The 24,992-nt window shown below is 36.9% G+C and overlaps 1 long non-coding RNA gene across 1 annotated transcript; it reads right to left on the bottom strand.

Moving 5' to 3' along the window:
• Window positions 1-17,193: 17,193 nt before the first annotated feature.
• On the bottom strand, window positions 17,194-18,713 carry LOC123701476. The gene is made up of 3 exons (XR_006752741.1): window positions 18,583-18,713; window positions 17,583-17,678; window positions 17,194-17,361 (listed from the first exon to the last, which is right to left on the bottom strand). It is a non-coding gene; the product is annotated as an uncharacterized LOC123701476 (long non-coding RNA).
• Between the last annotated feature and the right edge of the window lie 6,279 nt (window positions 18,714-24,992).

The raw sequence follows: 24,992 nt of genomic DNA, 5'->3' as shown, positions 1-24,992 counted from the left end.
GCGCCCTTAGGGCATGACAGATTGGGCGTTCTGATTACACTGCCCTAAATTGCTACCATAACTCAGTTGGCAGCCATATGCGCTAGAGATGGTTCCTCTTTAAAAGCTTGGAATATCTCTTGCTGTAACGGCTATTCCCATTAAAAAAAAGAAGTGTTGGGTTAAAGACTATTTGTTCCACACAAATCAGTACCTTGTTCTTTTAGGACCCTATTTGCAATCTTAATTCTACTTGCTCTTAAGGTGGCAGCTTCTTTACAATTTTTGCCATTAAACCAAAAAACAGATCATTTTCATCTAATCCACTTTGAGTAGAATTCCTATTATTAATTTGCTTAAGTAAATTTAGACGCTCTTGACTGTGCGCATTATGATTCTGTTTCCTAACGCTCTTAGCTTTATTTTTTTTATTTTCTATTTACTGAGTGTGTGATTGTGTTTCTTCGTTATTGTGAGTATTTTGCATAGTTCTGTCTTCTGGGGTTTGTATTTCTTCGCTAATATCATCAGTGCTTTCTATAATCACACTATTATCTGGTGGGTTTTCATCTACCACATTAGTAATAATTCTTCTTTGGGACGAAGGAAGGTTGTACTAGAATCGGAAATAGGAAATAGGAGAACAGATCTTTGCTGCTTGAAAGAACCAGTACTGAATTTGAGATTGACTCGAACTGTTAGATAGCATAAGCGTTGAAGCTTCTTTTTGTACTCTAGACTTACTATCCAATATCCATAGCTTCCTCAAGCGTTGATAATCATCAAATAATGGTGGTAAAACTTGCTCAGGCGAGTACATGCATGGTTCAGCTAAAGCAGTAGAGATAGATGCAGTCAGGACAGGCAGTTGCGAATCATTATTATTATTTATGAATTCTTAGATCTCCTCTACCGTTTCAACATTTTCAGGGTACTCACCAAACTCTAAATCTTCCAAAGCTTCCACGATATTTTCTTCTTCATCACTTTCTTCGAAGATTTCCGTTGGTTTGAGTTGAAACTCCTCCATTCTATATTTAAACATTTCACTCATATCTGCTACAGTTTGTGCAATGGATTCCATTTGGAGGTTATGTTTAAACTTCTGTGTTGGATTTACAATAAGTCTTGGTGAAAAGTGAAAGGTAACTTTTAAAGCATATTACTTATGCAAACAACAGTAGGAGACAAATTTTTAATAAAACAGATCAAGAGTAAGAAAAAAGACATATGCACTTTACACTACCCACAAACGAAAAAAAGTAAAGTAATTTATTAATTGAAATGAAATGAAATGAAATGAAAATTTATTTGTATGAATTGTGGTTACAAAGTTATAATAAATTTTTCGTCCGCACAATTCGCCAACAATTGGCATACAAATATTTTAATTTTATAATTTAATTATTTAAACAATATATTATTTACATTAGTTCATTTACATTTATTTACTACATACACATTATAAATTATAATATAGCAATATGACAATTTTATTATTACATTTTATTACATTATAATTGATTTCTTACGTCAATTTTTGTCAAGTTAGGTACATTTATCGTTTCGGTAATTATAATCTAAAAAATTCGTTTAAGGAATAGAAACAGTGATTAATAAGCCACGCTTTTAATTTTTTGTGCATTAAATTTTTTGGTAGTTCCCTTATATGTTTTGGTATATGGTTAAAAATCTTTACACACATTACACTAGCATTCTTTTGGTAGAGTGCTGAACGGCAGTTAGGCATCATTAGACGTGTTGGATCTCTTAGTCCCAGTCTAGAGTGGTCTTTCATGTTTTTAAAAAGTTCACCATGTTTTTTGACAAATATACAAATTTCCAAAATGTATAATCCCGTGAGTGTTAAAAGATGGTGCTTTTTGAATAATGGTCGACAAGATTCTAAGGGACCAATATTGCACATAGCCCTTACACACCTCTTCTGTGCCAAGAATACATTTGTCACGTCTGTCGAGTTGCCCCAGAATATAATTCCATACCGTATCACAGATGTAACGTATCCGTAATATGCGGTAAGCGCAACATTAAAGGACACTGTTTTTCGTAGTCTTCTTAATGCATAGACGAACTTATTTATTTTTCCAGTAATCATGTCACAATGTGCTTTCCAGTTGCAATTTTGATCTACATTTAACCCTAGGAACTTTATGTAATGTGTTTGTTCGATGGTATGGAATTTGTCCGTTACATTAAGTGGTGTATGTCGAGCTTTATAATTTGAAAATTGAATAAATTTTGTTTTAGTCATATTAGCAGATAGATTATTATCATTAAACCATGTCAATACTAATTCTAAATTATTATTAATTGTCATGTTATAATTTATCTCTTTGTGATCGTCAGAATAAATTATTGAAATGTCATCTGCAAACAATATACACTTTTGGTCCATAATGTCAGGTAGGTCATTTATGTAAATTAAAAATAATAAAGGCCCCAATATGCTGCCCTGTGGCACACCGAAACTATTAGGTAAATAGGGGGACTTGTATGTAGTGAACTCTAGCTTGGTATTTATTTTATTTATTTCAACACTCTGTTGTCTCTGAAACAAATAATCATGAATCCATTCAAGAGCAGGACCTCTAATGCCATATTTTTCACATTTATATAAAAGTAGTTTGTGGTCCACAAAGTCAAAAGCTTTTGACATGTCGAAGAAGATTGATGCAACTGGAATTTTATTATTAATGCATCTCGTTACTTCCTCAATTAAATAGAACGTAGCCAATGCAGTAGATTTATTTGCCTGAAACCCTGTTTGTTCTTTTTTAATTATACTATATTTGTTTATAAATTTTATGAGTCTGGCACTCATAGCTTTTTCTAGAATTTTTGAAAAAATGGATATAAGTGTAATCGGGCGGTAATTTTTTATATCAGTTTTGCTACCTTTTTTGTAGAAATTCTCTGATATATGTGAATAACATTATCTATCTTAGACTTTCTATAAGTAAAGTTTACAGCACAGAATACATAATAGTAGCTAAACGCTACAGAACGGACACTCTCCGCCTCCCGCCAAAATTAAACACTTACCTCACCCCGCACGATCAGCCATGTTATGGTACCCATTTCCCGCAAGGACGATACCAACGACGTCTTAGACGAAACGCAACGAAGATTGACAACATTAATCAAATTGACTTAAAGTAATTTTATTATTTTGGACTTGTGATTGTCGTTTTTCGTAGAAAATGGTTAAATATTGTGCTGTTTACGGATGTATTTCATCAGAAAAACGCGAATTTTTTTTACGCTAGTCACAAATGTGCCAACCATAAAGCGTTAACACACACATTTGCAGTCTCTACAGTGTGACTGTCAAAACGATAATTTTGTATGGAGTGTCCGGGGTGTGGTTTACAGATTGTTGTATACTCTCTAAATTTAATACAATTGGTTTTATTTCTAACTTATGACTAATATTCCACTTTCCTTCTAAAACTCGAGCAGGCTTCAATTCAACTATGATTACATTTTCTGAAGGTTCTAACTGCTTGAACTTGTATCTGAAACTGAAGTAGATTCTGTAACAATTAGTTCCTCTACATGACCATTACTTATTTCATATTACCATTACTTATTTTATATTACAATCTTACCATTACTTATTTTATATTTATTATGGGGTTCAACACTCCAAGATTTTTAGGTTCGTTTTATAGCCGGGTTTACACGCACGCTCTTTACCGCGTTATTAGGAGTGCGCGGGATTGAACGCGGGAAAGTGCGCGCGCGCATTCGCGAGGTTTTTGTCTTGTCACGTTTTTTTATGCACTTATTTTTTCGCGCGCGATTATTCGTGTGTTTTTGAGGGAAGAGGAAAGATTGTGCGTGTAAACGATAATCGCGCGCGATTGAACTAAGGAAAGCGTGGCGCGTTGGAGTGTGTGAAAATTACGGAGGATTGAAGTCGAGCCGTAGTGAAGTCGTACCTCGCTTGCGAAATAAACGATCGTAGAAGAAAATTTAATCAAGCTGTTATGTTCGCCGGTCTTTGTATGATAAATAATACAAGAAAAAGAAGATCGGTATGGGTAAAAAAATACAGAGAACGATTTAGTCATTTGCCGCTGATACGAGAGTTACGAGACAATTATCCTGATGATTTTAAAAATTATTTACGAATGGACAACGAAGTGTTTAATATATTATTAAATAAAATAAAATAAAAGACAAGATATCTGGCTACAGGACGCTCATTAAAAGATTTACAATACAGTACTGGTATATCAGCACCATCGCTTTCTAAAATAATACCCGAGACGTGTCGAGCTATTTATACAAGCCTTCAACTTGAATACTTCAAGGTATGTAAGTTCATCTGTTATTCCAAGTGAAAGGGTTGCTTGCTGGGTGGAAATAAATATCACACGAACTTTATGTCAGTTTAATTAAAAAATTAAAGTTGTCATTCTAAATTAAGGTTAAATCCGATTGCTTCTCATAATAAGAACGGAGAGATCTAGGTGTTATCTGAATTTTGATGCTGTGTTTCTAACAAACTTTGACTAATGTCTTCCAATTGTTGTTCTGAATTTAGATCCTGTGTTTCTAAGTTTGATCGCTCTGTTTCTGAGAAACTTTGATAGGTATTTGGCATATTGGTATTATAATAATTTGACATATATGAATGAACAGAAGATGGAGTCGCACGCCTATCACATTTGTCGCACAAATTCGCCTCTTCAGTCAGTTTTTGTAATTAACCTTTACGTAGAACATTCTTCAGCGATTCTGCGTAAATTGCTTGAATCGGATCCATTTTGGCCACATTAATTCCGGCGGTGTCGAATTCTGTCAGTTCTTTAGAATTAGCCTTCATTGTGTCAGCACAAACTTTGAGGAATTCCGCATGAGAACTAGCTAACGGTGCCGCTTTTTAGTTCGTAAATCCATGCCATCATAGTCCTTATTTGGTGTGCAAGGTGATACAAACTCCGAAGACTCTTGTTTGCTGATACTTGGCAAGTTAGATGTAAATAAGTTAGAATTACCCACACTTTGATCCGTGCTGCAAGATGTACAATTTTGGACGCGTGGTGATGTTAACACATTAGTAAGCTCTTGATAAGAGTGTCCAGTACTTGGGCTAACACAAATATTTTCACTGCGCACTCCAGGAACACGTTTGAACACTTTTCGTAACAGAGTTGAAGATTTTAGAGATTGATTATTTTCATTTTTTACGTTAGGTTCTTCGGAAGAACTAAAAGAAAGTCTAAAATTTTTCGACAGCGTTTGCGATTCGTCATCCTGATTATAGCGTAATTGATACGCACACATCGAAAGTTGACACGGCACTAATTATTTTCTTGTGAGGATTCGCACGAGATCGCTACGAGATCCTTCAGTTCTCGTTCCGCGCTAGATGCAAAATTTTTCTATTTGGTTGCAACGAGACCTATCAGATCTCGTACGTTTTTATTCATAAAAATACTACATCCAATGTACTTAATGTGAACAAAAATATTTATCTCACTCTATCAGTAAAGAAACATACAGAAATATTATTTTCCGAAATGAGATGGACATAGGATTTCACCTGCGCGATACTAAAACGTCACAAACGAGAACTAAAAGGTCTCGTTCCGCGTTGAACGTGTTAATAACCTTTTCTTCATTACTAGGTGGTATACAAAAATACCACATACCTTTTTCAAACTTCGCGTTTTCGTATGGAGCACTTTCAAACACAACACGTCTGAGACGTTTAGATGGGTTGGTCAACTATCAATGATTGGAATACCTGTATTGCTGTCTAGTTGACAAGAGTGTATTGTATTGCTCAACGATCTATTGTCTAAGCAACAAGAATTAGATTCAGTACTTATCGCTGTATTATTATTACGCGGTGTACTACCTAACAATAATTCCTCGCCACAATGCGCTGCTAAAGAATCTACACTTGTGTGGTTTATTTGAATTCTATATAACGCATCAGCTACGTAATTCTCTTTACCTTTGACGTGCTCAATTTTATAATCGTAATCTTGTAATTTAAGTTTCCATCTCGTTAATCTTTGATTTTGCTCTTTTAGTTTAGACAACCATATTGACGCTTTATGACTACTTTATGATCCGTTCTTAAAATAAATCTCCTACCATAATTAATATAGTTAATCGGGCGATATTGATACGCTTAAAATAACTATTTAGTGGCTTATTAAAAACATTATTCGGGTTTGGCTTCGAAGGATATTTTTAATGGAAGTTATTATTATTCTGGTTATGATTATAATATAAATTATAGTTCGTTCTTGGATTTTGCAGATAATTAGGATAACTATGCTTTTGATTTATAAAATTGGATTTCTGTTGCGGATAACCCTGCTGAACGATTCGCGGCGGCGGTAAAATACTTGAAAATTTATGCTTTATATTATCGAACCTACCCTCAGCTTCTAATTGTAATATTCGGGCGGACGTTTCATCAAAACCACAGTTTGACACGTAAATTTGGTCACGGTACGGTAAACTATTTCTTAATGCAAATTGTGCGGTATTAATATATGGTTCCATTACTTCATCAACTTATGTTTTTTCACTATATTTATCTAATTACTTCTAATAAAAAAATTGGTTGCCTGTAAAGTCTGTTTACTGACGATAGTTGAACGTGACAACGTCCGATTGTGCTTCTTTGTCGCTCGTTCCGCGCTCTCACTTGCACTTCAAGCCTTACATGGAACGCCTCAAAGTGAGGTAACGCCGCATGAGTCATGTTTTTTCGTGCGTGCAGCCGGCTCAATCGAATTATAAGACGTTGTCACGTCAAAAAAATTGGTTGTCTGTAAAGTCGGTTTACTGACGATAGTTGAACGTGACAACGTCCGATTGTGCTTCTTTGTCGCTCGTTCCGCTCTCTCGCTTGCACTTCAAGCCTTACATGGAACGCCTCAGAGCGAGGTAACGCCGCATGAGTCATGTTTTTTCGTGCGTGCAGCCGGCTCTATCGAATTATAAGACGTTGTCACGTCAAAAATAACTTCCGTTTTAACTCAAAAATTAAATCTTTACAACTCCCTTTTCTCTTAAAATTTGATAATTCTATTAATAACGTATTAAATTCCCTATTATCTCCGCATTCTTTTTTTAAAGTTAACTCTATATTATTCCATTTAAAATCATGATCTACCATTGAGATAGTCATTGCAGCTTTAGACTCTAATTTACTTAATAATAACATTACATTCGGTGGTATGTACACCTGCGATCTGTAACCAATGTTTGGCATTGTTTATAAAATTATAAAGATTAAATGCGCCACCATCATATGTGGGAACAAACGACAACAAGGTTTTTGGATCCATATTGTCTACAACAGCTGGATTAAAATAGTAAGTTGAATTACTCAATTAACTAAGACCGCTCTCACTTTGAAGGAGAGTAATTCTTTCCAGTATCCTTATAGCTATATATATACAAAAGTCGGGGGTTTCAAGTGGAAAGGAATGGTGAAAGGATTATGCTACGGTACTTACAGCAAATATCCGATGATAACCACCTTTTTCATTTCTTCCCTCGAACTTCGTATTTTCACTTATTTATTTGTGAGTTGCCTAACTTTCAACCTTAATAAATTTTTTAAATTTTTTCGCAATTACTATGTATTTACTTTTTATTCACTTATTAGGCCCCACGTTGGGCGCCAGTAAAAATAACTGGGTCGAGATTACTTAAAAAAAAAATTAAACAAATTGAAATTTTTACTTAATCTACGACCTTAACTATAGAGAGCTGGTGCAAGAATGACGAGTCCACTTGTGAACTGCTTATATATCTGAAATATCCTCCTGCCTGGTGGTCCGGTGGTGGTCGGATACCGTATAATTATTAAATTAATAGGCATTTGTTTTATCAATTACGCATTGTCCACTAAATGGGCTTATTTAGTTAATGCGTTCCATCTTGGATGTCCACGGCGTTATCATTATGAGTTGACTGGAATTCGCATAATGATCCTGTAACTTAGGTATTTGCCTTGTCTTGTTATTTATTTTAAAATTAAGTGTAGCCTTTTGGTTTGCTTTACTCGCACATCGAAGTCGTTGAGTTTGTACGTTATGTTTGCTTTGTCTATGTGTTGACACCATTCACGTACGCCGACGTTAGTGTCAGGATCAAATGATGGGAGATATACGTCCTTAATCTTCGCTTTAGATTCATCATTCAGCAGGCGGTGCACATTCCGACATTTTCGCTCGTTAGTTATACTATACTAATAGTTATAATTATTTAGTAGTTTGACTGTAGCCGTATTACGTCGTTGCGCCGATATATATATGATTCTATTATAAAAACTGTTTTATTTCGAACTGACCTTTATAAAATCTTCTAATACAGAATAAATAGCTTCAAGAACTTGGACCAAGAATCTACTTATAGTACCTAGGGTACTCTAAATAATTGTGACAGTCTACCAAACGAATTTCCAGTTTTAATGTTATTTCTAGTTTGGTTCGAGCAGGAATGGCATTACGCATTGTTGTATTTTGCCTTTGTATAGAAGAGCCAATTTTATCTAATAAATAATAAAACTGGGTTCTGTTGACACGAAACATGTTCTTAAAGTCATCTTCATTTTCTATTTGTAATTAAGAAGCTCTTCTTGCTATCCATTTTTTGACCCAAAACCTCTTTTTACGACGACTTCTCAATATTTCTTGTCTCAGAAGATCAGCAACGATTAACACACCTTCACTTACTGCACTTATGTTGGCAAATGAAGAGAAAACTAATTGAATGCAAGAATCGCCTAAATTTTTTTTTGTATGTGCTGTTGTTTACACCAAGAAAATTTTGGCAAGATAAACTCGCTCATAAGATCAAAATGTTACGTACTGCTTAGACAATGCAGATAATATTTATTGCTTCAATTTTAATGTATACAATATAAATTTGGAATTAATTTCAGGAATATAAATGGGTGGCAATTTCAGATTTGGATCTCAATTTAATTCTATGATTTTTTCGTTGTAGAGGCTTCCGTTTGAAAATTTTCTTCATGTCTTCAGTATCGTCAGTGGGTGTATAAATCTCATCATCATCATATTCGTAATTCGTGTAGTCGTAAGGATTATAGCCATAATAATAATTGTCATAATATAGTAAATTGTCAGTCGGTTTCATTCAGTCTAAAACCATGCTGAGTTATTTGTGGTCGAGGGGGTGCCGTACTCATGGAAACGTCAGTAGACTTAAAGCGGTTATTTTGAGGAAGTCTTTGACCGAAATGCTGTGGCGTCATACAAACATTTTGAGGAGGCCTATAACCAAATTGGGAGTTTTGATTAAATGTAGGCCTATAACCAAATTGTGGATTTTGATTGAATGAAGGCCTATACCCGAACTGTGGGTTTTTATTAAACGGTGGCTTATAACCAAATTGTGGGTTTTTATTAAAGGTTTATTTGTTGTATTGTTGAGGGTTATTCTGTAAAATTTGGGGCACCATTACGGTAGACATTTGTTTCGGCAACGTTGTATTATTATGGATACAATTGCGAGATTGGTACTGCTCGTGAAAATTAACCTCTAACGATTTCTAAAGCCTGTTCCAATGTACTAGATGATTTCAGTCTTACAATACGCACCCTGCTTTCGGGCAAATTATACAAGAAGACGTTCAAGGCTGTGTGATTTATCATCAGGATCGCAATTTTCGCGCGTTTAGTTTCCGTATCTACCTATAAAACCTTCGATATAAATAACGATCAAATATTCTGTATCCCATTACAAAATTCAAGATAACTTTCGCCAGATTTAATATTACAAGACACCAGAGAAATTTTTATACAATCCTCACTACGTGGATCACCAAAATCTTGTTCTAATAATTTTTAAAGTATTAAATGTCTTCGCGCTCGGATAATAACGCGGCGGCATCGTTATGGCATGTAAAACGTAAATATTCTGCTCTTCATGCCCTCTAAATTGATTAATTATATAATTTAATTAAAGTATAAAATCACATATAAAAATTATAAATTGAATTACGATCTATTTTTAGATCAATTAAATCAATTAATATTGATATTTCTTTATGCAAAAACCATTTAATTTTCTTTTGTAAAACTTTTAATAAAGTAACACTCTATAGTTAATTAGTCTGTGCAGATTTTTATGCAAGACAATTCTTAAAATTAAATACGATATTTCTTATGATACGTTATAACTAATTACTGTTTTGAATTTCATATTAAACCAGATCCGTTATAATGAGAGACGTTCTATCCCAAAATAACAGTTAAAGATAATTAAAGTCAAAATTACACTCTCGTGAAAGGATATGGAAAAAAGGATGGCAAAAAGTTTTACTTACCAACCGATCGCCGATCCCATGTCCTCGTCGTGGTCGTTTAACAAATTTATTATTCGGTTCTTTTAGGATAACACGGCCTTTATAGCAATGTTCTAGGGCTAATTTGGAAGACCTCTAGACATGCAGACCTTTTATGGCCATCCTAACGGCTGCGCCAGTTAAACTTCGCGGGAGCGATTTGACTTTTTTAAAAAGAAATAAAATTAAATTAAAATTTTACAATTAACTATAACAAGTGGACGATTTGGAGTCACAAATGTTAATGCCTAGAATTACATACATGATACAATCCATACAATATTGCGATACAAATGTTTTCCAATAACTGGAATGCTTGTGTGAAATTGCAAGAACTCTCCGGTGGTCTTCCTGAGGCCAGCGGAGGGCTATTGCTCAACCCAATACAGAGGGTTGGGGTGGATGTGAAACTAGCTACACAACAGAAAAACAATAATATGGAGCGACACTAAATATTTACAGAAATACAACGAAATACTTAGGTACCCAGATATTTTATAACGGCGACACGCCCTTTTTTTTTTTTTTTTTTTTTTTACGTTGGGAAATGCATTTACGCATCCCCCTCTACAGTTTTACTGCAAGAGGGGGTATGTGGGACTCGCATGAAGCCATACCCACTAAAACCCAACGGTGGCCACCGATCATCTTCGGCGACAGGGGTTAACAGCTAGGCCTTGTACCCCCGCCGCCTACGTGGTGAGTGCCGCAACATGGCGACTCGCCCAAGCCCATAATTTGGCAATATGCGACGGTATCGCATAGATAACGCCGCTCTATTGCCGGGCTATCCACCCTCTGTCGCAGGGGGGGCCGGTTTACTTGCAGCGAGCATATCTGTAGTATGCTCGTCTCTACGTAAACCTCCCCCTGTGCTTATTTGTTGGCTCTTGTTTCAGGGCAGACGTTGGGCATACTGACGCCTGCGTCTGCCAGGTCTACGTCGACGCAGAGGATCTGCCGCTGGGTCATTTTCCCGGGCCCTCTCTGCGTCTTCTTTGGCCTTCATTATGGATTCGCAGAAGTCTGCGACGATACCCCATTTCGCGTCATCAGCGACCATCATCTTCACGAGGTCTTGCAGACGACTGCAGCAGATCGCGGGGCCCTCAGCATAGGTTGGGATGGCTTAGGTAGGTGAGATATCTTCCGTGTATCAACTGCGGTTTTTCCGGACCCAGCGCGTTGTGCCTTCTTCGAGCCTGATCTGCCCTTCCTAGTCACGACTGACCAGCCCTCGTCAGTAGCATTGGCTGTGGGCACCGTTGGGGTATCCGTGTCGTCACACGAACGAACCACGGTTGCGGGAGATAAGGCAGGAGTAGATCCCCCACCTCGCAATTCCACCGCTCGACTTTCATTCCCGGATCCTTTCCCCTTCTTCTTCTTCTTCTTTTTGCCTCCCTCCTTTATCTCAGTCTCTTGCCTGTTCTGCGCCGCGTTCTGCGCCGGCATGGAGAGCGCCTTGGTTTTCTTTGGCCTTGGTCCCGTATCCTCAGGATGACTGTCCTGTTGGAGGTCGACGGCTCGGCTTCTTCGGCGGCACGGCGACACGCCCTATCGTATAAACGTCACTCAAGCTACTGGCGTCTGCGTGGGAAGAGTGGCAGGGGCGCGAGTTTTGACCGTCGCAAGTACGACCACTTTAGATGGCCAAAAATAAAAGATGCAAAGTTATAACGCACATTTGTTTTTTAAAACGTTTTTTACCCTGGGTTTATAAGTGTAAATAATTAAATAGGTTTTATAAGTACCTACCTACTAAAAAGTAACCTAAAAGTAATCTAAGTATAGATAGAAATGAAATAGCAATAAAGTTGTATATATATTTAAAGTAGATTTACATTATTTATTAATCACACGATATTTCTTCGTCATCGTCATCGTCATTGGCATCATTATTGTCAATTATTTCAATAGGCACGTCCAACATTTCCAGAACCTCCTTCTCAAAAGGTTTACTTTTTTTATGGTGACTCTTATTTTTCGATGCAATTACTGGATCAGATGCTATTAGCATCCAGTGCACAATGTCAGTATTTGTGTTGATCCTTGACGTTTTCCTCGCATGAAAAAGTCGTAAACTTTTGTATTCTTTTTGACTGGTTTCCAGCACATCTTCTGAAAAAAAGGCCCACGGGCAATGGTAGCTCCTTTATTATGTCTGCACCATGTAAAAGGAGTTTGTGTACAGATGCGAATTCGCACATAATAATGGAATGACCAAGGGAACATCTATGTGGCTCGACTGCAACTCTCTTTGCCTGTAAATCAGTGCAAACCAAATCGATTAATGTGTGAATATTATCGGTAAAGTGGGTAGGTACAGTAACAAGCTGGGTGAGACTAAGAGAGGAAAGAAATTGGTTTATTTTCTAAGTTTTAGATTCGTGGCATTCTATCATGTTAACATTTAAATCACCCAGTAATAGACAGTGATAAATTTTCACTAAACGTTCACTATAATAATAACATCAATTTAAATAAAAAATATAATAAGTATAATAAAGAGTAAAATGTTGTACATAAAACGATAATATGGTAATAGTAAATATGTATTTTGTATAAATATCCATTTAAATTGTTATATCTCAATATCATTGATTGCACTGCAATAATAAAAACAGGTGTTAAAAAATAAAGGTTCAGTTTGTGGTGGAAAGTGTAATGTATAAAATCTATACAAATGTACTTATGCAATTCAAAACGTTTATACAATATATTATCTGTTACTAATAATTCAAAATACAACGATTCAAATATTAGAAAAATACCATAATTATTCACAACTATTTTCAACACAACAATACAATAAAAGTACATTGAGTCAAATAAAAAAGGATGATCGATAGGATATTTTATATTATAATGGTTTAATAACAATGGCAAAAAATGTTTCAATTCCTTATAATACGAGTAGCACAAAAGTAGTAACAAGTAATAAATAAAGAAACCAATAAAAATGAAATAAGAGAAAAGATTAAGTAAATATACTGACAATATTATTAAGTAATAAATAAATATTTCGATAATCGCGCAACATAATATAAGACACAAACAAACATTATAGTAATTATCACAATATGAACAATTTCGTGGCATTTTCGGTGGCGTTTTATATAGGCGTATGTATGAAAATGTAAGTTTATATTAGGCAAGGCACTGCGGGGCACACACATTATTGATACTGATTCCATTAAGATAATAATAATCTGAAGGCATATAAGCGCTAACGAGTATAATATGATAACATAAATATTAAAAGACAACACGATATTGATACGAGTCAAACGTCCTTAACGTAAAAGCGTCGCGGTTCACCAGCCACGCCCGTGCCGGCGGTATCGGCGTTGCGTCGCACGCGCGCCGCGTGCAGAAGCTCATCACGACGGTGTCGACGGGCGAGCCTGACCACGACCGGGCGTGGCCGCGGAGCCTCGATTCCAGGCGACGGTGTGCCTCCACTTCCCGGGGCCGCGACCCAGCCCTTGCGCGGCCCGCAACGGTGAGCATTGACAATGTCGCGTTCGTCAATTGTGAGACCCAGTTTATGGGACAGAGCGATGACGACCCGACGACGTGTAGAAGGATTGTTTTTGGGAAGACCCGTTATTTCAACGTCGTTCAGGAGATATTCCTGTTCGGCTTCATTTAGTTGATGCTTAAATTATCAATCGTGTCAGTCAATTCGTGACTTAGCTTTTCGACCGACGTATTTTCCAACTTGGATACACGATCCTCTATTCCATCCAACCTTGTACTAAACTCCGTTACTGCGTTGTCCATCATGTTGGGTTCATGACATAAATAAGTCACGGTCAAGTCATGGGGAGTTTAATGTTCTGTTTAAACAGTTGCGTAATTTTGACGACAAATTTTACGAATATTTGCGTATGACTAGAGAAACATTTGATCGACTCCTCAGTAAAGTTAAAGGAAAATTAACTCATTTGGATACTCATCTTAGAAAAAGCATATCAGCCGAAGAACGACTAGTCGTTACATTAAGGTAAGTGAAACTCTAAATACATATTATTTTTATTTATTCAAAAAAACTTAAAAAACAGTAATTTAAGATCTATGGAATTATTTGTAATTGTTTATGTAACTAATCAAAGCCGAATCGTTGTGGAAAACCCGGCTTCGCTCGGGTGAAATTTGACTCATAATACACGTCTAGTTGCAAAATGTAGGTAGAAATTTCTGTAGTCATCGGTTCTCAAGGAATATTAAAGGAATAAGCAAGGCAAAGATTAGTATAGCTTCGTTCGTTATGTTTAATAAATATAATAAATAAAAACTGCAAAAGTTTTTATACAAATTATTTTTATTTAAAGCCTCCAGGGCCGTCAAGGTAAAACAGCTTTCTCTCTGTGGGATTATTCACAGCGTTTAGTATTGTATCGACCACACATTTTTGTTCGGTGTTCAATTTTTGGTATTTTTCATAGCTATTTGCTTTTTTAAGTTCACAGTCATAAACGGGATCAGATAAGAAAACATTATTTTCACCAATATCTGGTTCCGGAAGTACGAAATCTGTTAGTCTCTTACCATGGAGTTTCAATGTTTCATCAATTTCTTGTAAAGCCAACTGTTTGGATAATATTTCAGGGCGTGATCTTGTAAAGTCTTCGATAAAATGTAATGTAAACTTTTCCCAAAGAGCATTAGGATCAGTTACTTCACAAAATACGCAAATTAACGTAAACAGCTGTCGTAATTGCCGAGGAAGTTTAAAATCAATTGCTTCATTCAAACATCTTTCCCATTCTTGATCGTCAAAAAGGAGCCCTCTTGCTTGAGCAGCTTCTCGAAATGAGTTGTAAATAATATTTTCTAACATCTCTGAAGCAAGTTGGCCCTTTGACGTGAAGAAGTAATAGCCGGAGATAATATCGTTCCCGATCAGAAAAGGAATAATTATACATTCTTGCAATTATTTTATCAGCCGCTGACTGAGATATTCGTGGTTGCCACTGTCCATGGATAAATCTGAAATGTGTCGGAATTTCAGTGTAAAGATATTGTCGAGCACTTTCTTCGGTTCTGTTTAGTTCAAAAAATGCTAATAATGTGGATTTTTCAGCTGATCTAGCTGCTGCTTCATGAACATTCTGATCTGTAAATACGACAGTTTGTTGGTTTTCCAAATGAACACCTAACTGTATAATTGTGTGACTCATTTTGTGCATTGAAAATTCAAATATTCGCCAAACTGCTTCAGGAGCCGAAACATACCTGGTATCAATATAAGCCTTAATTTCATCATGGTGTTCATTACTTGATGTCGATTGATCACTGGACTCTTGTGGCGCTACTGTGATTTGTATCTTTGCTCGGTCATGACCTTTATAAATATATTTATTAATATATTTCACACTTTTGACACTTGAACAAATTTCCACATTTATGTGAGCATTAAATTTTTTACATAGATAGGGATTGTAGGGAACCACCCATCTGTTATCACACTCGAAATCCTTCTTTTTTATTGTTCGTCCGTCGTCTCTTCTTCTTATTATAGCATAACCTCCATTTTGGGTACCATCTCTAGTTTCTCCGCAAAATGTCTTTGGGTAGTTTTTAGAACATTTAGAGGCAGTTCCATCATTTTTCATGCAGGGTGAATTCATATTGGTTTATCTTCATTTCTTAGAATAATAAGCATATGCGCATGTGGAAGCCCACGTTTCTGAAATTCAATGGTGTAAAACCACGCACTCGGTATTCCAAAAATATGTTTCCTTGTAATGTCATCTAAAAGTTCCTCCAATTTTAGTTTAAAAATTCTGGCAATTAAATCGGGTCTATGTTCTTTTTTAGTGCCTTGTAAATTATCTAAGATTTCCTGCCAATTGGGATAGCACGTAAAAGTTATAAATAAGTCTGGTTTACCATACTTGCATACAATTGCCATGGAATCCTGATAATTTTGCATCATGTGCCTAGGACTTCCCACATAAGTTGATGGCAATATTATCATTTTACCAATTTCTCTATCATTATTGTACAGGCTATCCATTAAATTGTTATAATTGTCAGCTCTGAGCTGTTTTTGATTCAATCGAAGAAACAATAATCTTTGAGATTCAATCCTAACATAGGCCAAGACACAATATTCATGAAAAAGTTTTTCGGCGTAAAATAATGGGCTAAAATTTTTACGAACAGCAAGTCTATACTGATAAAATTGTAACATTGTAAGACGGCTTCGAGCAGTTCGACTCTCTTCTCTGTGTTGAAGATTTTCATGCCATCCAAGTTCTCCATTAGGAAAAAGTAAAGGAAAGGCTAAAGAATCAATATTGGGACTGGTTGATTTGAGTGTAGTTAAATGTTGGTTTTTCACCTAAAAAATGAAGTGCTTGACATTGAACACATTCATAAATCATAGAACCAACTGAATGTACTGATACTTGAATGGTGTTATTTGAAAGTGCTAAATATACATAGTTAGTCCTGGGTGGCTGATGTTCTGTACTAAACCTGCTTGAATATTTACGCTTTTTCGGGGGTCTGCCCGCCATTTGATATAATATTTTCTTTCTCCTCTTCTTCTAAAGAAATAAAATCACTGCAGACTGACAGTATTGATTTTTGTTTTTTCTCGTTGTCCGAAGAAACATCATCAGTCACCAGCAACTTTTCGACTATCGTCAACTCTTCGTTATCGACCTTAAAGGAGAAAATATATTAGATAAATATTCAAATAATAACAACTATTGTGAATGTATGTACTATGTAGGTATATCCTCGCATCTCTATCTGGTAATAAGTATTATTTTTTCATTTTACTGTACTCAGTGACCTACACCATTAACTTACCCAAAAGTCATCATCAAATAAATCTTGGGAATTGTCAGGTTGTATTGTAGAGGCAGCTAGTGATTTAACAGATGCAACAGGAGCAGTTAGATTTTTTGGAAAAAGGTTTGAAAGTGTCCGAGCTTTGGTTATTCTTAACTGCCTAATTGTTTCTAGGCCACAGCACTCGCAATAATTGAAATTATCTGCAATAATATATTATACAATTAATAATGTCTATTGTATAATAAGAGCCAGCCAAGTTCAAGTAGAACTTGCGCATGAAGGGGCTCATTTCACTATCGAGAAAAACGGTGAAAAAAATCGTGTGTTTCTGTATGTGTTCATGACACCTCAACACAGGCTATGCATGTGGTCATTTATTATTATTTGTCGAATTATAGAGAAAAAATATTGAGCCGCTTACCGAGTATAATGTTGTCGCACTCCACACATCGACTGCACATTTGCTTTTGTTTACCATCTCTTGCAAATATTCTGCCCTTACAAAAATTTCATGTCACTGGAAGTAAATAAGTACTTATTTTATTTTTAAATGCAGAAGGCTTACAATGCACACTTTAAGAAGAAAACAAAACAAAATTCACTTAAAAACACAACCTGCCCACAAACCTACTAAAATACTACTCACCATCTTTACGAAGAGCCCTTCGCTCCATCCACTTTCCACAATTGTGACAATGTTTACCAAATGCACGGAGATTCGGCTGTTAACAAAATGATATAGGTATCATCAAACAAAAGACTAAACGAAGACAGAGACACGACCAACGAAACATTTTATGAAATACTTACGATTTTCGGCATGATGTGTGTAATCCAAACAACTGGCTAATCTTAGGTTTAAAGAAAAAACACATAACAAAAAGTATATCATAAAAAAGTGTCAAAAACAATATTTTCGAGAAACTTCAACGACTGACGAAAAGTATTTTTTGTTATGATTCACTAAACGTTGGCGAGGTATCTAAGCGCTAGTGTGAAACGGAACGTTTATTAACTACCCAAGATGGCGACTGTGGTTTGCTTGGTTTGTCAGTGCAATTGAAAAACGAAATTCTCCATAATCCGAATTTTGCGGATATATGTTGTCGACTCAAAATTAATATTTTTTTATGTTTTGTTATTCATATAAGGTTTCGATCGAGTCTACCGTACCCTTTGACGAAATTATTAATATAGATTTTGTTCAGATGAATTCTGGACGTGCAATTCATAGACTGATTGTTGAGTATTTATATTTGGTACAGGAATATATTTTATCACTGGTACCGATTGTTGAATATTATTTTCTACAGCTTCAATTTCAACCAAAATGAATTCTTGAATTTTCGATCTTAACCTTGGTTTACGCCTTGGAATATTTTCCAAATAAGGCAAAAGACTCTCATAATACTGCCACGTACTTTTACATATTTTATCAGCGCTGTCTCCGCTCTTTGGCTTATCAATTTTTCCACATTCTTTAAAAAAATACGCTCTCAGATTTTTCCATCTTGCTTTTACTGTTTTGACTGAAACAAAAACCAGCAGTTAATATGTTGTTCAGGTATTAAATACCTTTTTTTGTGCAGATATTTGGCTACTGGAGAATCCTATAGGTCTCTTGCATTTCATTTCCGCTTAGGTCGCACTACAGTTTCTGAGATTGTAAGCGAGACATGCAATATTTTGTGGAGTACACTGAAAGAGGAATACATGCCAATTCCATCGACGGAGAAATGGTATGAAATTGCTGATAAGTACTATAACAAGTGGAATTTCCCCAATTGTATTGGTGCAATTGATGGTTAAAACCTTTCCCAGGAAATCGATTAACGTCACAGCAAAAAATTTTTAATTATCGTTTGTCTCGGGCTAGAAGAATAGTAGAAAATGCTTTCGGTATACTAGCTACCAGATTCAGAGTATTTGAGAAACCGATGCCCTATAGTCCTGAGAAAGTTGTTGAGATAGTAAAGACATGTTGCGCTTTACATAATTGGCTCCGACAAACAGAATTACAAAACAAACAGTATGAATACACAGTAGACAAAGAAAATTATGAAGCAGGAACTATCGTTCCTGGTAATTGGAGAAACCAATGAACCAGAGTCTCTCGGAATGCAACCGCTGCCAATTTCTTTAAGTAACCGTTCATCTCAAAGGTCTACTGATCGTCGGGAGAGATATGCAAATTACTTTGTAGGAAGCGGTTCTGTCTCTTGACAGACAAGAATGATACATTGAAAACTAGCCAGCCCCCCAATACTAGAGTAGGTACCTACTTACCAAATTCCTTTCACTATGTGTAAGTGTTGAGGTTAAGTTTCGCGGGGATGCATCCAATAAACTGAACCATTTTACAGAAGGAATATAATCCGTGTCAATCCCAGCGCCATTTTTTTTAACTCCTGGGAGTAGGTCGATCTAAAAAGGAATGGATTTCGTTAGGTAAAACTACTTTTAACAACAATAGTAGTAATAATAATTAAGAGCTTATTGCATCATCGTAATAAATATGCTTTTGAAATAAAATAATAAGGGAAGCCTGGCGACACTTGATCTCTCCTTTTGTTTTTGGCAATTATTTTGTAAATATTAGTCCGATTTTAAATATTTGGTACTTAAATATGTGGAATTTCATTGGTTATAGCAAGTGATAGCTAAGTATAATAGCAAGTGATATGTGTACATAACTTTACTAACTAGCCCATGAAAACTTCGTATAGGGAATGATATCAAGTGTACCATATATGTGTCTGACTTGATCCCCCCCTTCTGGAAGACTTGATCCTGGGGGGAACAAGTCTCCCACATTCGGGGATATGATTCTAATAAAGAAGAAAAGGAAAAAATAGGAATTATAATCATTGATTTATTTGCTTTTTATCTACTAGCCATCATCTGTTCTTTGACATTTATGCATATGCTTATTAATCAACTACTAACAACTTATTTCATATTCATATTGAGAACTCAAATCACATGTTAATTTGTTAAAAAGAAAATATTACTTAAAAGTTCTAGTAATTTTTTTACTTAAAACTAAAAAAAAACACATTAAATAATTTTTGCAATTGGCACAACAAAACAAAATATCCCTTTGGTTAAATTAAAAAAATAGTTATTCTCTCTTCAAGTTAAACAGTCTTTTCTTTTTATCTAATAGCAATTATCTTTTCACTTTTTATTTCTCAATATTAAAATTTCTTAATGATTTTGGAAACTTAAAACTAATAACTCTTTTTGATGATGATTTCACTTCCGGAACTGGTAGTTTCTTCACAACTTGATATTTGGCAACTGAACTAATATCGTCTTTAACAGGCCACTTGAACATCTTATCATTATTATTTTTTTGCGAATTTAATGTCAAATCCAGCGCGACTTTCCCTCAGTATTTGCCCAACATATCTATGAACGAGATTCTTTTGAGAGATTAGGTTCACAATAACCCAATCTCCAATGATGATGGAGTATTTGGAGTCGTCTTCATTCTCTGATTCGCTACTACTGCTATAAGAGACATCACTTTCATTAAACGAATTTATCTTTTGTTTTATATATTCTAGGCATATTGAATCCTGAAATTATTAAAAAACTAAACATTAGAGGACACCTTCTTGCACCTTCTTTTGTTTTATATATTCTAGGCATATTTAATCTTGAAATTATTAAAAAAAAATATTAGGGGACACTTGATCCGCCGGGATCAAATCTCCCATAAGAAAGTGTACCATATGTACCCTAGGTATATTGAGGTTATAAAAGAATATTGTAATAATATCTACTACTATTAACATTTTTCTATGAAACAGGCGTTTAAACACATAGATAAGGAATAGTTTAAAATTGATTCTAGTACAAAATATGTTTCCTATCCAATAATTGCAAAATCAAAATAAAAACTTACGAAAAATATTTTCTGGCCACACGAAACACACAATCATCCGCCATCTGATCATTTGTCAAATTTGACAGGAGTACCAACTTTAGAAAGTTTGAACGTACCTTAGACTATCACTGTTGCCACTTAAGGTGGCTTCCCACGGTCTGCGATTCTACGGATCTACACGCACAGCCGACGACTACGGACGGCAACGCACCGCAGACAGGGCTCATCCCACGGTCCGTGATAGTGCGGATCGGTCTGTATAGTTTCGTATTTATCTTCATTTCAAAATGCCAGTGCCCATAGATTCTCTTACTTTAGTCCTTTGTCTTCTGTATGTCGACATTAAATTATCACGCTTCTTTTTTATTTCCTTCAATGAGATTGTTCCATCCTTTAACTGGGTTTTTATGCGGTTCCATGCATCGTATGCATCGGTTTTATTTTTATGTTCTGGCGCTGAAGAATTCCATAAAGTTCATTTTGATAAAGATTCAAAAATTCAAAAATAAGTTCGTTCGTCCACTCCATTTTCGCAACCAAAACACTACTACTCGCGGCAGCGTATGAACAAGTTGTGACCTGTCGGTCTGTGATGACACGGACGCGCTCGGACCGCGCCGCACGAGCTCGCACCGCACCTTTGAAAAAACCGACTCGCGACGGATTACGGTAATTAGCATTTATTAATGATGCTGCTATGCGGAAATCGACAAACATGTTTGGCAAAGCTCGGTTAAAATAAGTTTGTTTTAATAACTTAAAACGGTTTTTGAATTTGCCGTTAACCGCCTCCACAATCCATCTACACACAGTCACCAACCGAGAATCATTTGCCTTTTCTGTTGATAGCTGGGTCGCGTTCCTGTCCTTGGTAGGTGGCATGTGAGGTTCATAGCCAAGGGACTCAATATCATTAATACTGTCCCTGAAGCCCCTGTCCAAAATAAAGACGTCCTCTCTGTGTAGTAACCAATGTAGTAAGTGCTCATCGTCATTCATTATGTTCTGCATAATAGTTGCATCTGATGTTGTTGCAGGAAAAGGGCCTATGACATCTATGATATATCCATCGCTGCTTACTAAAATAAATGGTTTCAATAAATTGCGAAACTTGTGGAGGCTATAAGTTTTTCTTTGAAATAAATAATTAGTGCTTTTTTCAATATATACATTTTTTTTTTTTTTTTTTTTTAACACACTGCTCAGGCATTTGACCGCCATCTCACCTGATGGTAAGTGAAGATGCGGTCTTTCAGGTTAGCATGCCTGATCAGTAAGGTAAAGCCTATTCACTTTGGCCTTGAATAGATCCAAATTGTATCTATCGGGAAACACGGATGGCGGTAGGGAGTTCCACATCTTCGCGGTTTTTATTAAAAAACTGTTTTCGAAGCGCTTGGTGCGCACATGGGGTATCTCGACCACGAAGGGGTGGAAACCAGTATTTCGTCGCGACGTCCTGTATTGGAAAGGAGAAGGTGGTATAAGGTGGTGTAATTCAGTCCCACATTCACCGAAGTGAAGCCGGTAGAAGACTGAAAGGCAAGCAATTTTGCGTCTGTGCTCCAGAGTGTAGAGTTTGCCGCTGAGCAGACTCGGGTCGGCTATAAGTTTTTTAGCACGCCTTTCCATCGAATCTAAGGCGCCTAGATGAGTTTTTGCAGCTCCAGCCCATATATGGCTGCAATATTCCACACAAGACCGAACTTGGGCTTGGTATAATCTAAGAAGCTGGTCAGGTGTGAAGTATTGCCTTACTTTGGCCAAAATGCCGAGCTTTTTTGCAGCAAGTTGCGCCTTAGATTCGATGAACTGTCTGAAGTTGAGGTTCGACGAAACGGTGACGCCAAGCAACTGCAGACTGTCTGACACCACGATCGGCACATCACGAAAAGTCGGAGCTAGGTGAAGTGGACTTTTTTTCGCTGTGAACAGGCACGCCTGCGTTTTTGACGCATTAAATCTCACCAGATTCGCAACGCCCCATTTGGAGATATCCAGTAAAGTGCTATTCACTCGTTCAATCATGGCCTCTCTCTCAGTCGCTATAGTTTCTTTGGATGCAGCAGCATTGGATAGGTATCTTTCTACAACTGTACTGTCGTCCGCGTACCCAAAAATGTTTGGCCGTAGCATATCATTTATGTGCAGCAGGAACAGCGTTGCAGAAAGTACAGACCCCTGAGGAACACCCGCGTTAATATCCAGAGGATCAGATATGCATCCGTCGATAACTACTTGAATAGAACGCTCTCTCAGGAAGTCGGCTATCCAAGTGCAGAGATCAGGGGGTATTCCGTATGAAGGAAGCTTGCTTAGGAGGCTAGCGTGCCAGACTTTATCGAAAGCCTTAGAGATATCAAGGGAGACAGCAAGTGCCTCACCGTGATTCTCTATGGCTTCTCCCCAAATATGAGTAGCGTGTACCAGGAGATCGCCAGTCGATCTATTCTTGCGGAAACCATACTGCCGGTCATTAAGAAGATCGTTGGCCTCTAGGTACGCAAGGAGCCGGTTGTTCAATACACGCTCCATAATCTTGCAGAGTATGGAGGTGATTGAAATCGGGCGATAGTTAGTGGGGTCCGCACGACTGCCTTTTTTGGGCACAGGTTGCACGTTTGCAAGCTTCCAGGACTTAGGGACTAGACCTGACTCTAAAGACAACCGAAACAAGCGGGTCAAGATAGGAGACAGCTCAGGAGCACACATTTTCAGGACTATTCCAGGGATCCCATCCGGACCACTTGCTTTATTGACGTCAAGACCACGCATAATGTTAAGAACATCTTTTTGCCTTATACTTATGCTAGGCATAACTGAGTGGCAATGTGGTAAGGAAGGTGGTGTTGTGTTCGTTGGATCAAGACGTGAATTTTGTGCGAAGAGTATAGCAAATGTGTCGGCTTTCTCTTTTGCAGTATGAGCAAGTGATCCATCGGGTTTCAGCAGCGGTGGTAGCGAGGATCGTGAAAAGTTCGATTCAACAACTTTCGCAAGCGACCAGAATGCCTTACTACCAGCTGGATAGGATGCGAGTTTGTCTCCGATACGGCGAATATGATCGAATCTTGCCCTCTTGAGTAACTTTTTACAGTCCTTGGCAGCTTTGTTAAAAGCTTTCTTTTTTTCGTGTAAATCAGAAGATTTGTGTATTCGAGCATCAGCCCAGGTTCGATATGCGGCTTCCTTACTTCTTTCCGCTTGAGCACATTCAGCGTTGAACCAGGGTCGAGCTTTGGCATCGATGATAACGTCAGAAAAGGGAATAAAATACTCCATTCCCTGACGAATAACATCGGCGATGTTCTCCGCACAGGTCGAGGGGTCGTTAGATGAGAAACAAACCTGGTGCCAAGGATAGGAGGAGAAAAAGTTACGCATCTCGTCCCAGTCTGCCAACTTATATCTCCAAACTCTTCTCTTTCCTTTGGATGTAAAGTCCGGTGGAGAATAAGTTGAAACAGATCTTACCAAGCAGTGGTCAGAGGTACCAGGTGGAGCAGCAACTTCTACCACACAACGGTCGGGATCAGTAGTCAGTAAGAGATCTAGGCAATTGGACGTATGGCCTTCAATATCAGGAATTCGAGTTGCCTCTTTAACAAGCTGGGAGAGGTTATAAGAGGTTGCAAAATTGAAGATCTCTCTCCCAGCATGATCAGTTTTCTGGTACGGGAACAACCATTCGCTATGGCAAGCGTTAAAATCTCCCAGGAGGACGATTTGGGCACTGGGAAACCGAAGTTGGACCACATCTATCGTCTCACTAAGGTAGTCGAAGAGCCTAGTAGTCTCCATATCACCGCTGTGGGAACGGTAAACACTTGCGTATACTATTTTTTCAAATTTTGTTTCCACAACAATCCAGAGAACGGAAAATTTTGGATCTTCAAGATGAAGGAGACGTTGTGCACAGACGTCGTCGCGAATATACAC

The sequence above is a fragment of the Colias croceus genome, chromosome 21, assembly GCF_905220415.1.
Source record: "Colias croceus chromosome 21, ilColCroc2.1".
In the NCBI taxonomy this organism is placed as follows: domain Eukaryota; kingdom Metazoa; phylum Arthropoda; class Insecta; order Lepidoptera; family Pieridae; genus Colias; species Colias croceus.
Note: the sequence above shows the minus strand (reverse complement) of the source record. Positions and strands in the feature narration are given on the sequence as shown.